General features: G+C 42.7%; 1 long non-coding RNA gene across 1 annotated transcript; it reads left to right on the plus strand.

Annotated features, from left to right (window-relative positions):
- The first annotated feature begins 1,397 nt into the window (after positions 1–1,397).
- On the plus strand, positions 1,398–4,395 carry LOC106887766. The gene is made up of 4 exons (XR_001411959.1): positions 1,398–2,261; positions 3,029–3,098; positions 3,597–3,972; positions 4,310–4,395. It is a non-coding gene; the product is annotated as an uncharacterized LOC106887766 (long non-coding RNA).
- Positions 4,396–14,543: the final 10,148 nt, after the last annotated feature.

Below are 14,543 nucleotides of genomic sequence, written 5' to 3' on the forward strand. Positions count from 1 at the left end.
TTTAAAACAGAAATGTATGTATTGTACTTTGAGCTTATTGTAACATTACAAATAGATCATGAACTGCTCATCATGCTTTGACAATGGATATCCCTGTGCACATATAAAGAACCGTAATTTTGTATGGAGCTGAATAGTTCTTGTCCTGTGTGGGCAATGTCATTTACGAAGACAGATTGCTAATTTGTCATTATGAAGATGGAATTACTAATTGCTTTTGTTGAAAACGGGACTCAAGAAACTGCTGGAAATGGAAAAATAAATATAAAAAAACCCCCCTGCATTGTTATATTTTTTCAGTGCAGTAGAATCTGATTCACTTAAAAAAAACCCTGCATTGTTACATTTTTTCAGTGCAGTAGAATCTGATTCACTGGTGGTGTAATTTTAAAAAGTAAATTTTGTGCTGTGAAAGTGTTAAATATAACTGTCGATCTAAAAAAGATTGGCTAAATAGAAAAGAAAAGAGTAGGTGATACTGGACACTTGGAGTATCAAGAACTGTAAACAGTTTCAGACCACCAAACTTTCTGAAACAAACCCAAGTAATTTAAAATGCACCTTTCATTATAGTCCAAGTTAAAGTCATAAGAGAAAATCCTAAGCAAACAGAGAGGCTAAAGCTGGAGGCACTAGCTTTTCTGAATTTCTCTTGATTCAAAGTAAATATAGTGATTAGGTAATCTAATTGCTGTGAATAGCACTGAAGTTGAGGAGAAGGGTAAAGTATAATAAGATACACACTTGAAGTGTTGGAACTATTTTGTTAATCCAAAGACGACATCACAAAGCTATGTTAAGGGCAAAAAGCTGTGCTGGGATATGTGGCTTTCCTTTTTTTATTTTTTTTTCCGTGTCATGTAATAAGTGTTGTAGTGTTTTCTTAGAAAACACAGGTGAAAATAGTTGCCTTTAAAATCAGGGGGTTAGATTGCTGTATTTCGTCCTGTTGCTACCTGCCAGCACTAGGGCCTTTAAGCTGGATGGACGCTGATACAACGTGAGAAAATTGGTAGCCTTTATATCGCTGAGGTGTTGTGATAAGATCAAGGTAATTTCCTTTGACATCCTAGAGCTGAACAGAATTACCTTTTTGGGGGGATCAATAAATGTTGTTTCATTTCTTCCTCTGCATATTTGATTTGGCAAATAGAGCTTCTGGATACTCGTTTCTTCTTTTTTTAGCAAGGCAGGAGTAACACGCTGGTGTTGAATCTGGAGCGGTCCTCCAGCTCCACAGCTCTGTCAGATGTTCTCACGAAGTCCTAGTGGACTTTATACCTAGGGATGCAGGCCAGGCTCCAGAAAGAAGGCATTTTCATTCAAGCTGAAGATCTTTTAAAGCCTCTTATTCTCATTTAAGGAGATTGCTTCCTTTGGAATGCAATCTTCTTTTTGATATGCAGGCATGTGAGCGTAAATCCACTACTCTTGTGTATTTGTACAATGCATGATATTTTGTAGAGCAATTAAGCCCCATAATTGAATGCAGAATCAGAATTTCCTTCAGTCTTCTCAATCTGACTTGTTAGCAACCAGAGTGATTACGGCAGGAGCTGAGGTAAATGACACTAATCCAGCGAGGCACATTTCCAACCTGAATTGCACACCAAACCTGTTCCTACGCCCCCATCCCATGCGAGCATGAGGCACAATTATCACATGTAAGGTCCTGTTCTGAAAAAGGCAAGAATCCTACAGGGAAACAGGCTGGGGAGGGAGGGTGCCGTGCTCTTCGTTCCTGTGGCTGATAAGAAAGCACGTACTGTGTTTCCAGCTCTGTTTCTTCCCTCTTCCCTTTCCTAGCAGTAGCTCTGACAGGCTGAGACCCGGTGCGACACGGTTATCCATCTTCTGCAGCAGGACCGTCGGTCATTCGGGCAGAAAAGCTACTTCTACAGATTGACTTCCCCTTCCAAAAAATCGTTCCTATCCGGAAGATGTAATCCCATCACTGAGAGAACCATAAAAACCCCTGTGATTAAAAAGTCTGTGTCACAAATAGCAAGCTTAGGCCATAATAATAAAAACAGAGGGAATTTAACCATGAGTCACTCAGAAAGTTCCTGTAAATTACTCTTGACGTAGCCTGAGTTGACGCTGAAGAAATCTGTGAGAAAGTTGTCCTTACATTCCTGTCGGATTCCTCAGCAGCTGGGACAGCACTTCTACACCATGTTCCACCCTGGCTGCCTTGGAGCACAGGCTCGGATTGCCTCTTGGATGTGGTGTCCTTCAATCACGTACCGCCTCCTTTTAAGGTATTCTGGAATAACCTTAGGCTTTTATTTCTTTATAGGTTGGGCATCACTACATCAAAGTGTTTCTTAATACTGTCAGGAGGTAAAATGCTGCCATACTGTGCTGTTCTAAGCAGAAATGTGACATTTTTTGTTATCCATGTTGTATAGGTATTTTACATCTTACGTAAATGGTTAAAAAGATGATGTGTATCTTTTCAAGCTGAATTTATCACTGTTGATAACTATGAAGAATCATTTTAATTCCTCCCTCTGAGATTAATAATATCAGAATAATGAAGTAATAAATATCTTCAGAATTTAAATCAGTTCATTCACGATGGAAAGTTCTTCTGATGATGTTGCAATGTATGTACCAAGCTAGTTAAAGTGTTGCCCATTTTTTCTCACAAGGCCTTAAAGATGAAATTAGATATAACTGTATTAAAAATGTGCTTGGTGAACTCTGCTACGTTTTGGCTTGTGCCATGGATGTTCTTGAAATTACATGTTTAATCTAGATGGCTTTCATATGCTTGTTTGTAGAGCAGTCAGAAGTTGAAACGAATAGTCTGGTGTTTTTCTTGTATGTGCTAAGTTGGTTTGGTTACAGAAATGGGGTGTGAGGGGGGGTGTCAGACTGATGCCTGATGCCAGGATTACTCCAAGGCATTAATTTGCTCCTTATTGTCAAATATGTTTTAACATGTAGATACTGCGATTACATAATTCACCCTGATAAATCCTTTATGATTCATGTGCTAATTTTCTTGATCTGTGTGATGCAGAGAAGGAAGAACAAATGGCAAACTGTGGGTAATGAAAACAACAGATCAAGAAAATAGCATCAGAATTAAGGTACAAGTGGCCACTTTTGTCATGGTAGTCTATCCTCTCTTCTATAATTACTCAAAGCACTGCTACATAGCTTAGCATTCTTTATGTCATATATTTGACAAATATTTGTCTCTAGTGGCAGAGGCATATACCTGTTCTCTGTTAAGAGAATGATTGTATCTGTTTTGTGCGACAGATTAGTTTGCTAGACCTTTTCTATCTTTAAATTTCTGTGCTGGAATATGATGTCTGTTTTGTGCACAATACCTGTGTGTAATGTTGCTGGATCAGGATGTCTGTTTTGAGCGCAATACCTGTGTGTAATGTTGCTGGATCAGGATTTTGTATCTTGCTGGAAAAATGTGTAATGCAGTAGCTCCACATGATAGTCCATCAATTCAAAATTTTCTAATTTGTTAAATTTAAGAAAGCGATGAAGCTTTTAGTTAATATAGCTATGAGAACTATTTCAATCTAGATGCAACTACCTTTGTATTGCCCCACGACTGTTCCTAACAGCAGTAGGAAAGAACTAGAAGAGGAACTAAAATGCTGGATGCGTCTGACCTGGCAAGTGAGAACTGGTGAGCACAGAGTGTACTGCACAGAGCTACCAAGGGACGTGGCACGGGGTGTATTTTGGCCTTGGGCTGGCAAAATCTCTGCTCTTGCAAAACAAGTCATGGCATTCTTACTATCTGCAAGAAGCTTGCAAGACAGGGAACGCACTGAAGAATGTGAAAAAAACATGCAAAACTATTACAGAGAAACAAGTTTCCAGGCCGGGCGGTGTGTTGAGACTCTAATGGTAACGCTAATGCAGGGGCAGAGCCTGCCCACGCCTACACAGAGCAACCCACTCCTCCCTGCCTGCCACGCAGAAGGGAAAGGGAAGGTAGGAGCTGATTTGTTGGCCTCTGCTTTGGCTTGCTTTTCTTCTGTAATGCAAACCCTGCTATAAATAGGACTGGGTTCAGCAATTGTTTATTACTTGAGGAATTCCTACATTACCGGTATTGATCAACAAAGGTTTTCTCAGGTGATTAGGAGCTACAGGGCTCTTCGAAAAAAGTTTTCCTTATGTACATAATGCACACATAAAGTTGCATATATATATAGCTTAACTTTTTTTCATAAAGAATTATATGTATTTACATTTTTTAATTAATGTAAGCAGACTGATTAATTTTATTTTGGCTATTGCCTGATTTTGACATGCTTTTCCTCCGTAGTTTGAAAAAAAATTTGTCTGGCTGCTGGAGAGCTCCATCTCGTGGTAAAATTCCAGGAAGATCTTCACAAGTATTCCCGTCTGAAGGCAAGTATCTGAAACTTTACCTGCTGTATCTATTCCTGATAAAGCTGTGCAACGGAAGAAAGAAGCCGAGCTGGCAGTTGTTACAGATCGTAGGTTTTTGCTTGTCTGCCTGCTCTTCTCACACAGAAGCCCACCGGTTTGGTATGGCTACTAATAGCAATAGGTGTTTGGGGAGGAAATTTCTGGAAATGAGTATGCAGATGAACAAAACCATACATGTTCATTTGTGTTCTAGGAAAAAAAAGAAGGAGTCAGGGATGAATTTATTTTCTCCCCTAAACTGAAGAAAATGCTGTCCTTGTCTAGAATAGTTTAGAATCTCTTACGTCTGGGTTGGTGCTGCTGAATGTGCAGTTTAAAGCAGGCTGTACTTATTACAGCCATCAGGAGCTTTGGCCAAATACCCACTATTACGGGTCTGTGCTGTACAGGGCTGTGTGTTCACCAAATCCCTGTGCAGTTCAGAACTCAGTTTGCTGCCCACTCTGTGCAGGAGTTGTTTGGAAAAAGAAGTTCAAATATTCTCCCCTCCCCCCAAGTCTGGCCCTCCTGGGCCTCACCTGGGAAAAGATGGGCACCTGCAACCTCAGGGCAGCCGCAAATCCTGCACAGCTCTTGCGCAGCGCGGTGAAGTCACTGCAACCGGCTCTTTACGTCTCCTGGGAGAGAGGCTGAGTCACGCTGCGTGGTAACTCTGCACCAGCTGAGACAAGGGAGCACAAAGGTTGCTTCTGATACGCAGTGTGCACCTATTCTCCCTCTTTTCCTATGGTTAGATGATGGCTTGTCCAGATCTTCCAATCAAGGGTGAATTATCCCATTTCAGAACGAAAATGGAAATGAGATAATAACCATAAACGCAGCTCTGAACATGACAACACTGTACAGCGAGTTAGAAAAGTGGGAAAAGTAAGGTGGATTATGGGGGAAGACAAGAAGGTTGGGTTTGTGTGTGGGTATCGTGTGGGTTCTGAAGTGGACTGTTTAAATTAAATGTAATTGAATTCATAGTGTTTTAATAATCAACAGACAGCTCGCTGTCAAGAAAATAAAGCCTTTAGTCACATGTCGTTACCTCACTGGGAAACAAGTAACAAACCCATGTAAATCCAAGCAACTCCCCTTCTGGCAATTTTTGAAAATTTTGAAATCTGGGTTCAGATCCTGTGGCTCTGAGCAGTATCAGGGACAGGGCTTGCTGTTTTGCTGGCTTTATTTGCAGGAAGAGGCTGAGGTACTGAAGCAATGTCTACTGATGGGATCTTTCGAAGAAAGTATGTGGAAACAATAATTAATTGAAGTAATAAAAATGAGTAAAAGTTTCTTATAATTGAAATGTAATGTAATTATCAAAACTTAAAGGATAAATATTTATATAAACATATATGCACAAATTTAATTTAAAAAACAACCCATTTCAAAAAATTATTCAAACAACTTATAACTTCTCTTTTGTATTTATTGAACCCGTGTAGATCTTCAGTTTTCTTCCCAACACATTCTGTAGCCACTAATTTATTTGATGTTTGCAGATGCCTTTTGACACACGTATATAAGGAATTTGATACTCATTTACCATAATTCATAAAGTTGCAGTTAGGAGTTTCATAAAACAAGTTTAGGTGCCAATTTTGCAGTATTTTAATAAAAATTGTCAATACTTCACCATTTCTAAATTCTAGAATGTAAATGGCTAGAGAAGGGAACATACAGATTTGATACACAGGCACTTTGAACAGACATTTCTTAGAGTCAAATCATGAATAGGGGGTTTGTTCCCCTTTTGGAGCCCCTGTCTTTCCACTGAGAACACACTTACCCACATTGCGGGTCTGGGGGACTGTTTCACTATAAACAAATCAAGAAAAATATAATATAGGCACCAACAGAATATCACTTTTTTCATTAAAATCCCAAGTAATATCATGGAAATTTGTGGCGGCAGAAGTAGACTCTTTTTAATCTGCTTTTAACTGAGTAACCATAGTGTCTGTGTGATGTCTCAATTATGAATTCCCTTTTTTTTTTTTTAATATTGTATGACTCAGAGCACAAACATTCTTGTCTTCATTGCCAGCACTTAAAGACAATTAGTGGCCTATTTAGAAGTAAATTCCTCTTGAAATAAAAATTTCTGCATAAGGGTATTTCCCCATAGAAATGTCTCCTGTGCCATGGATTTTCCAGGATGTGTGCCTGGTGCATTGATGGTATGTGTGCTCCAAGTGGCAACAGAGGCAGAGCCCTGTCCCAGCACAGTACATGGCTGTCTTTGCAGGGCATGTCTGAACCCCTCCCTGCATTCACTCCAATAAATGTCTCAGCACGCACTCATAGGAAATTGAGAGGAATATACAGGAAACTGTATAAAAGTGAGAGTGATTGGCCAAGCATCATCTATGACCAGAGTTTAAGTTTGTTCATTTAGATACCTGCTTATCTTAAAGTAGTTTAAATGCCAATCTGTAGCCTGATCCTTTGGGAAGGAATAGACTGTACAACCTCAGCTAAAACAGTATCAATCCGGGGAGCAGCAGATTGTTTAGTTTAATAAAATGGCATTCTTCATCCCTAGATCCCAACAACGTAACTTTAATTCAAGGTTCCTGGTATCAAGCAGATGTTCTTCCCAGGTTCACCTTGGATCCTGTGAACCTCAGGGGGATCTCTGCAGTGGTGACTGCAGCCAGAGCAAGCCAAGGGTGAGAAGAAGGCAAGCCAGGACAGGGACCTCACTGTGCCCCCTACCGCAGCAGGGTGAGCAGAGAGTTCCCCTGGCAGTGCCCAGGCTCAGCCAGGCAGCTCTGTGGTCACAAGGCAGGTCCCAGATCAAACCAGATGTATCTGTGGTCTCTGATCTGTTGGTTGCAATTCCAATAAGTGAGTTTATTACCTGCCTACAGACTCTTTCATTTTCTGAACTGTAAAAACGCGTGCTGCTTTATGCGTACGAGAGCAGCAGCGTTCCTTTGTCTGAAAGGCTTTCAACATCTGAATGTAGGAGAGCTGGTATCCCACTTCTGTCACAAAGCGACGTGGTAAAGGAGGAGTAAGAGCAGCAGAACCAGTCCATCTGAACCACGGGTTTAAATTTGAGAAGGACCTGAATGACAGCATCTAAAATTTCAACACAGTTTGATTTTCCACCCACAGTTCACTTTTATTCATCTCTGTGGTTTTGCTGCGGACTAGTCTAAGGACTAGTTTCAAAACTTTAGCTGTAGACTTGGGTTGAGATGCAGAAATCCAGAAAATCCTGTTATGATGAGGCTCCGTGTCAGCCCTTACCTAAGCACAACTTCCCTTGGGCCCAGAGAGCATTGCTTCAGTCTGAACTTCCGAAGTATGCCCAAAAATAGGAATGAAGCACGTCTTGGCAAGGGCAACAATTCCTCATATTTATGAAAGCAATCCTGGGGCATGAGGACATTTTCAAAACTAGCATCCAGTTATGTGTATTTTGGGAAAAAAAATGGAGACATACTTCAACAGAGAATAAGAATGTGGTATTCCGCCAGTCTCATTTTCCTGAATCTCATTTTCATGCCCGATGAAAGGAAAGCGCATCCGGATCATCCATTTTATTTCTTCAAGCAAACCCTTCAGTCAATCGGATTTTGCTGACTGAGGCAGCTTTTGGAGAAGTTGTGACATTCCTGGCATTTTGTGGCACTGCTTCCTTTTCCCCGGGAACCTGGAAGTGTCCCGAGGGTTGTGCTCTCGGGGTTGCACTGGGACAGACGAGACGGGCAACATTTTCCCTCTCAGAGGCAAAGTAATCGATACCTTGATGCTGCTTCAAGAAATGCTCACTTGAGCCTAGAGAGTGCAGCAGATGCGCTGCCAACGTCTGTGTGGCACTGAAGGTTGCCCCATCCACGGCCACGCTGCAGACCACAGGATGCTGTTACAGGGATGTCCGTACGTAGGGACACGCTATAGTTATGTCAGAAAAAGAAATCAGACCTTCTGGCTTCAAAAGGATTTTTGAGCGCGTATTTGTGCAAGCTGAAGTGTTTAAAGATGTGGGTTTGTGTGAACCAAAAGCTGCCTCCCAGACGTCACTTCAGGAAGCGTGGTGTTTTTATGGTTATGTGACTGTGTTCCCAGTCAGGCCAGGAATTTTATTCAAGGAGTATTATTCAAGATAAAAAACTTCTGCTGTCCTTATTAGCATAAGTTGTAGCCAAACAGAGTCTGTCGCAGTCAGCTCCAGGGTGTCTTGCTAGTCAGTGCCTGGCACCCCAGGGTTGGGCGTTCAGCTGGCATGGCTGGAGAAAGGTCTGAGCTGCAGGTGACAGCCAGAGTGAAGACACAGGTACAGCTGCTGTAGCTGTGCTTCTCTACTACCAACTTTGCGTTTTGCTTGTCATTGTAGCTGCAAGGAAGTCTCTGGCTTAAACACTCACCAAGAGCTTAGCCCTTCTGGGGCTGGAGTGTGGTGTGATGTCCCCTCTTGCACCTCGTTGGGGTGACGGTGTAGTCAGCCTAGCAAACAAGACGGCTGAATATCCCACCTGTGCTGAAGAATACTTTGGGTGCTGTGTCCAGTTTTGGGCCCCTTCCAACGAAAAAGACCTTGAGGAGCTGGAGTGGGTCCAGAGAAGGGCAATGGAGCTGGTGAGGGGTCTGGAGCACAAGTCTTGTGAGGAGAGGCTGAGGGAGCTGGGGGTGTTGAGCCTGGAGAAAAGGAGGCTGAGGGGAGACCTTCTGGCTCTCTCCAACTCCCTGAAAGGAGGGTGTAGCCAGGGGGGGTCGGTCTCTTCTCCCAAGGAACAGGCCATGGGACAAGAGGAAACGGCCTCAAATTGCCCCAGGGGAGGTTCAGATTGGAGATTAGGAAAAATGTTTCCATGGAAAAGGTTATTGCACATTGGACTGGGCTGCCCAGGGCAGTGGTTGAGGCCCCATCCCTGGAGGGATTGAAAAGAGGGGTTGACATAGAGACATGGTTTAGTGATGGGTTTTATCAGAGTTTGGTTGATGGTTGGACTAGATGATCTGAAAGGTCCCTTCCAACCTGGACAATTCTATGATTCCATGATTCTATTCCAGTATCCCAAGAAGCAGGTCAGAGGTGAAGGTAACTGCTGGTGGTGCAGGCTGTACTGTGGCCCTGTAGCACTGCTTGAGAGCAGCTCAGTTCAGACCTCCTCATTACACATCCTGGTGGACGTGTGAGGAGGATTCTCTGCTAGTTAACTAGGTTACTCTCCCAGTGCCTTGCAATGTGCATAAATAACTGAGAGCAGACAGTCAGGGTTGCTGGCCTCAAGCCGTGTACGGTCTGAGGTGATAGAGCTGAGATCCCAGAACTTGTATCACAAAATCCAGTTTCAAGTATACTCGGGACCTTCATGCCAAGACATGATCATTACACAAAAATCCAAGAGCATAATTATCACGAAAAGTTTTCCTGAGCCATAATTACATCCAGTAGTCCATGTAAATAATTACTTAATCCAAACAGTATTTTTTCCATAAAGAAGCACTCTCCATCAACAGACAGTGCACGCTGTATCTCACAGAACTGGGCAACGGCTACGCCATCAGTGCCTGAATCCAGACAGTCCTTATCAGTTTAAAATGTGCCTGTAACTTGTTTTTATAAGCATATGCATCTCAGCAGGTGTTTTGCCTGAAGGGCTGTACAGCAGCGGGCCTTCTGAGAGTAATCAAACCAAAACTCATCATATGGTTTCAATATAAAACTGTTACTGATACTTTAAATATTTCCAGCTTTAATTAAGTAAGTTTAGCTGCCATTACTCACTCCTATTTAATGTATCACCATTACAGTTTAATTGCAGATTGACTTTCTTTCCATAACCACTAACTAGCAGTTGGTTTTATGAACCCTGTGTGTTTTTTTTTTCCCCACTCTGATACAAGTCCATTATCCAATAAAATCTGACTTAAATTCAAATGTGTTCTGGTCACTGTCTTTTATTTCAGGTGTCAGTAGTCATAAAGTAGAGAGCTGATCCTGGAGAAGAAAATCCAATATTAAGCTAATACATAATAGCTGTGTAATCTTTTGACACTGAGAGATGAATTTTGTCAGCATGGCATTTGCAGTTGGTAGTAGATTCAGGAGATGATACACTACTCCGCTCAGGAAATAAGTCAAAAGCGTGGCGTGAATATTATTACTTTTACCTTTATCTTGTGGCTAGAAAAAATGAGCTCCCTGTCACTTCTATCAGGATCCCCGATTTATTTCGGTGGGGCTGAGCCTAAAGGTGGAAACGTGATTTACACGGGAATAATTTTCACAAGTTTTGTCATTCCCTTCTACTAAGTGAATTTTTAAGACAAAAAGGGAAAAAAGTGCATTTTATTCCTTGATGGTAACAGTGTGGTGGGCTGTACAGTACGGCGAGAGAGCTCCCTCTGCCCTCTTTCATTCCCTTCTATTAAGTGAATTTTTAAGACAAGAAGGGAAAAAAGTGCATTTTGTTCCTTGATGGTAACAGTGTGGTGGGCTGTACAGTACGGCGAGAGAGCTCCCTCTGCCCTCTAACACAGCTTGGGGCAGTGCTTCTAGAGGCTTCTACTTGGAGAACTAGTGCTGGTGGGGCTACACCAGGGATCTCTGCGCTGCCTCTTAGATGTCACCTTGTACAATTCCATCTGTCTTCATCTGCTGGCTCTTTGCAATTGTGTGTTGTTTCAGACAGCACCTTTTTATTTGCTTGTGCAGTAGCTGATGCAGTTGTGCTCTCCCTCTGCAGCACAGTGACACTGACACCACCATGAAACGGAGACAACCTCAGACGGGTTAGTTCCTTTCAGGCGCAGCGCTGAGCAGAAAGCGAATGCAAGAAATATGCCTTTCTCTCCAAATTCTGAAGTTGCCGCAGGCCAGTTTGGTCCCTGGAGAAATTCCAGCTGCAGAGAGTTGCCCGAACTTGTACATTAATTGCAGTTTCCCATCGGACGTTTCAGCGCTGGGCACGACAAGCACTGAAGAACCTCCCGGCCACACCTCAGGCCGCTTCCCCGCCGCCTCGCACACACAGAAAGGTCTTTGGCAAATACTCCCAGCCTAGTAATTTTTTTCATTTTATGGGAAGCCCTCTTCTGGTACAGGTGTTCTTGGGAAGGGGAAGAGAAGGGAGAGACAGGGACAGCTAATGGCCACAATATTCTCATGAATTCTACTAAACAGAAATCCCTGGTTCTTCTCCTGGGTCTGGAGAGAAGGAAAGAACCTTGTCTCCAGAAGGCCATGGGAGTTCTTCTGGCAAATAGCTTCTCTGCTATATTTAAGATAGGTCTATTAATATATAATGGTTTAAATTACTGTCTAACTTAATTAACATTTTAAAAGCCTTCCTAAACCTTTGCAAAGACCCTTGCATGCACCTATAGTTACTTACTAGGTATTACAGCAAATAAACCCACACTCCCGATGTGCCTCATTGAAGATGTAAAAGCCCTAAAAATTTTGCACTCGACTTGGATCAGGGCACCCTGAACTTCATACTTTTTCACAACAAGTATTCTGAGTCATCACCTCAGATTGCAATAATCGCCCCCAGCCCTCAACTCTTTACAGCATCCCCTTTTCCATTTCCTAGAGAGTCACCATTCTTCATTTCCCTGTTTCCCTGTGTACGATCTGGCAAAGGTGCCATTCCCAAACATGGTTTGTTATTCTACGTCAGTAACCAGAAAACAGGAGGGAAAATGAGCTGGAGCAAAGTTCTCGTTTGCTTGTGGAGAGGTACAGAGTTGGTGTCCTGTCACAGCTCAAGAGTGCCAATTACTGAGTACAACTATCGCACTTAGAATCATAGAATCATAGAATTGTCCAGGTTGGAAGGGACCTTTCAGATCATCCAGTCCAACCATCAACCCAACTCTGATCAAAACCATCACTAAACCATGTCTCTAAGCACTAGGTCAACCCGGCTTTTCAATCCCTCCAGGGATGGGGCCTCAACCACTGCCCTGGGCAGCCCAGTCCAAGGCTTAAGAACCCTTTCCATGGAAACATTTTTCCTAATCTCCAACATGAACCTCCCCTGGTGCAACTTGAGGCCATTTCCTCTTGTCCCATGGCCTGGGACTTGGGAGAAGAGACCGACCCCCCCTGGCTACACCCTCCTTTCAGGGAGTCATAAGACTTGTTCTCCAGACCCCTCACCAGCTCCGTTGCCCTTCTCTGGATCTGCTTCTGGCAAGCTTTAAGTTTTCATCTTTGATTTTTATTTTTGCTCTTAACAAATAATATATCACAAGTGCAATTTCCCACCTCTCACTGAGCTGCTTTTCGGGCACATGCTTTGATGTGTGTGTATTTAGACCTTCTGTGAGTTTTATACAGGGGCAGATGGTTACCGGTGAACCTCTGCATGTATTTCTGGGTAATAAAACAGAACATTGAAATAGTTAGCATATAAACGCTAGGTACGTTGAATGAAAAGTCATATTGATTTGTCTACGTAGTAAAGAAAAAAAAATTCTTTAGCTGCTTCATCCCTGAAAATAGGTACCTAATTAGTCACTGATAAACTGCCACGCCAAGCAGGTAATACTGGTAAGAGCAAAGTGGAACAAATGACAGTCATGAGGTGGAACAAAACATGCCAGGGGAAAATTAATTGCCCTGCTGTGCTGACTCACATCTACCCAACCGACCCGGAGCCTGTGCTTCCAGCCCTGTGATAAGTGGAGGAAGCAGATGCCAGAAAAAAAAAAAGTAGATATAGGGGTAGGGAAAGGATTCACAAACCCACGAGCCTGCAAATGGACAGCCACACGTGCGTGTGGTGCTACCGGAGTTACAGACGCATGGAGGATTCAACGGGCAAAGAAGAGGTTTGTGTTTCCTTCTTAATTTGTGCAATGCCTGGCTGGCCCAGAGTGACTCCAAGGACAATCTGCTGTCAGTCCTGCCCCGTCACCGTCAGACTCCTACCCTGAGGAGTCTGTGGGCAGTGCCAGCTGATTGCAAAAGTGAGGGCTGATAAGCCTGTCAATGCTCGCATGGAGAAGGGAGAGTAATTAGGCATTCATTTTAACATAATATTTGAAGCAGAAATATACCGTACCACGTTCCTTGACATATCTTATTGGTGCGTGTCAACACCTCTGTATCTGAACGGAGAGGACACGGTGCTAAGTTTCTCAGCACACTAGTTTGAAAGGAAGGCGACGTCACAGCTTACAGCAGGCAGTGTGAATGGCAGAAACACAGCATGTACAAACCAGCGGGATGGCTGATTCCACAGAACAAAACACCAGTTAAAAAAAAAATGGATTTTCCCCCATCCGCCCCTGCAAAGTGACTCATTACAAATATTTCAGCCTGTCTATACAACAGTGAGGACTTCCTGGAATTTCAGAGGGAACATCAGGCAGAACAACCTCAGAATTCATGAAGCAAGTATTAGGGATAATCTCCTGAGTTTGCAGGACTTCATTTGCATGCTAAATTCCTTACAGCAATGTTTTAGGTACTGGCATTAGTCAGGCCATGTCCAGGTACTTCATTCCAGGATGAATCATATGTGAGAAATAAATAGTACGGTGAAATCTGCCCTCATTTATGGAACTTTTGGAAAAGTGTCGACCGACGTGCAGTCTCGTAGCACAAACTGGCTCGTCCAGTGCCTCTCCAACTCTCCTCTTTCATGTCTGAGTCAGACTCTGTGATGTCCTATGGATGTCCTACCACAATTAGAAGCAACTTCAGCCACAGCTATCTCCTTTGATGAAAAAAAAAAAAAATAGGAAAAAGGTATATATTGTAAAAATGCCTTTGATGAAATCATCCTCCCCTTCCCTGTCCTGTGCAAAAGCACACTGCTAATTAGCTGGATTTTGTTGCCTCTTTGCACCACATTTGGCTATACAGAGCCAGTAATATGATGAAATAGAAGCTCAAACCACATTTTTTGCATCTCACTCTTTGCAGACTGTGTTGGTGCTAGTTTGTCTGTCCTTTCTCCTTTGAACACTGCAAAGCAGGCATTTCTCAGAGGGATCCTATGGCACTGTTGTCGGCAAATCCAGTCGCCGTTTCTTTATCCAGAAATTTTTATGGTTGGACCAAACTTTGCAAAAGATCTGCCTGTACTGGCGCTCGTTACATGATGTAACAGGGAAACTCTGCTCTGATTCATTATGTTTGGAATCAC

The sequence above is a fragment of the Calidris pugnax genome, unplaced genomic scaffold (assembly GCF_001431845.1).
Source record: "Calidris pugnax isolate Ruff unplaced genomic scaffold, ASM143184v1 scaffold23, whole genome shotgun sequence".
Classification (NCBI taxonomy): Eukaryota; Metazoa; Chordata; class Aves; order Charadriiformes; family Scolopacidae; genus Calidris; species Calidris pugnax.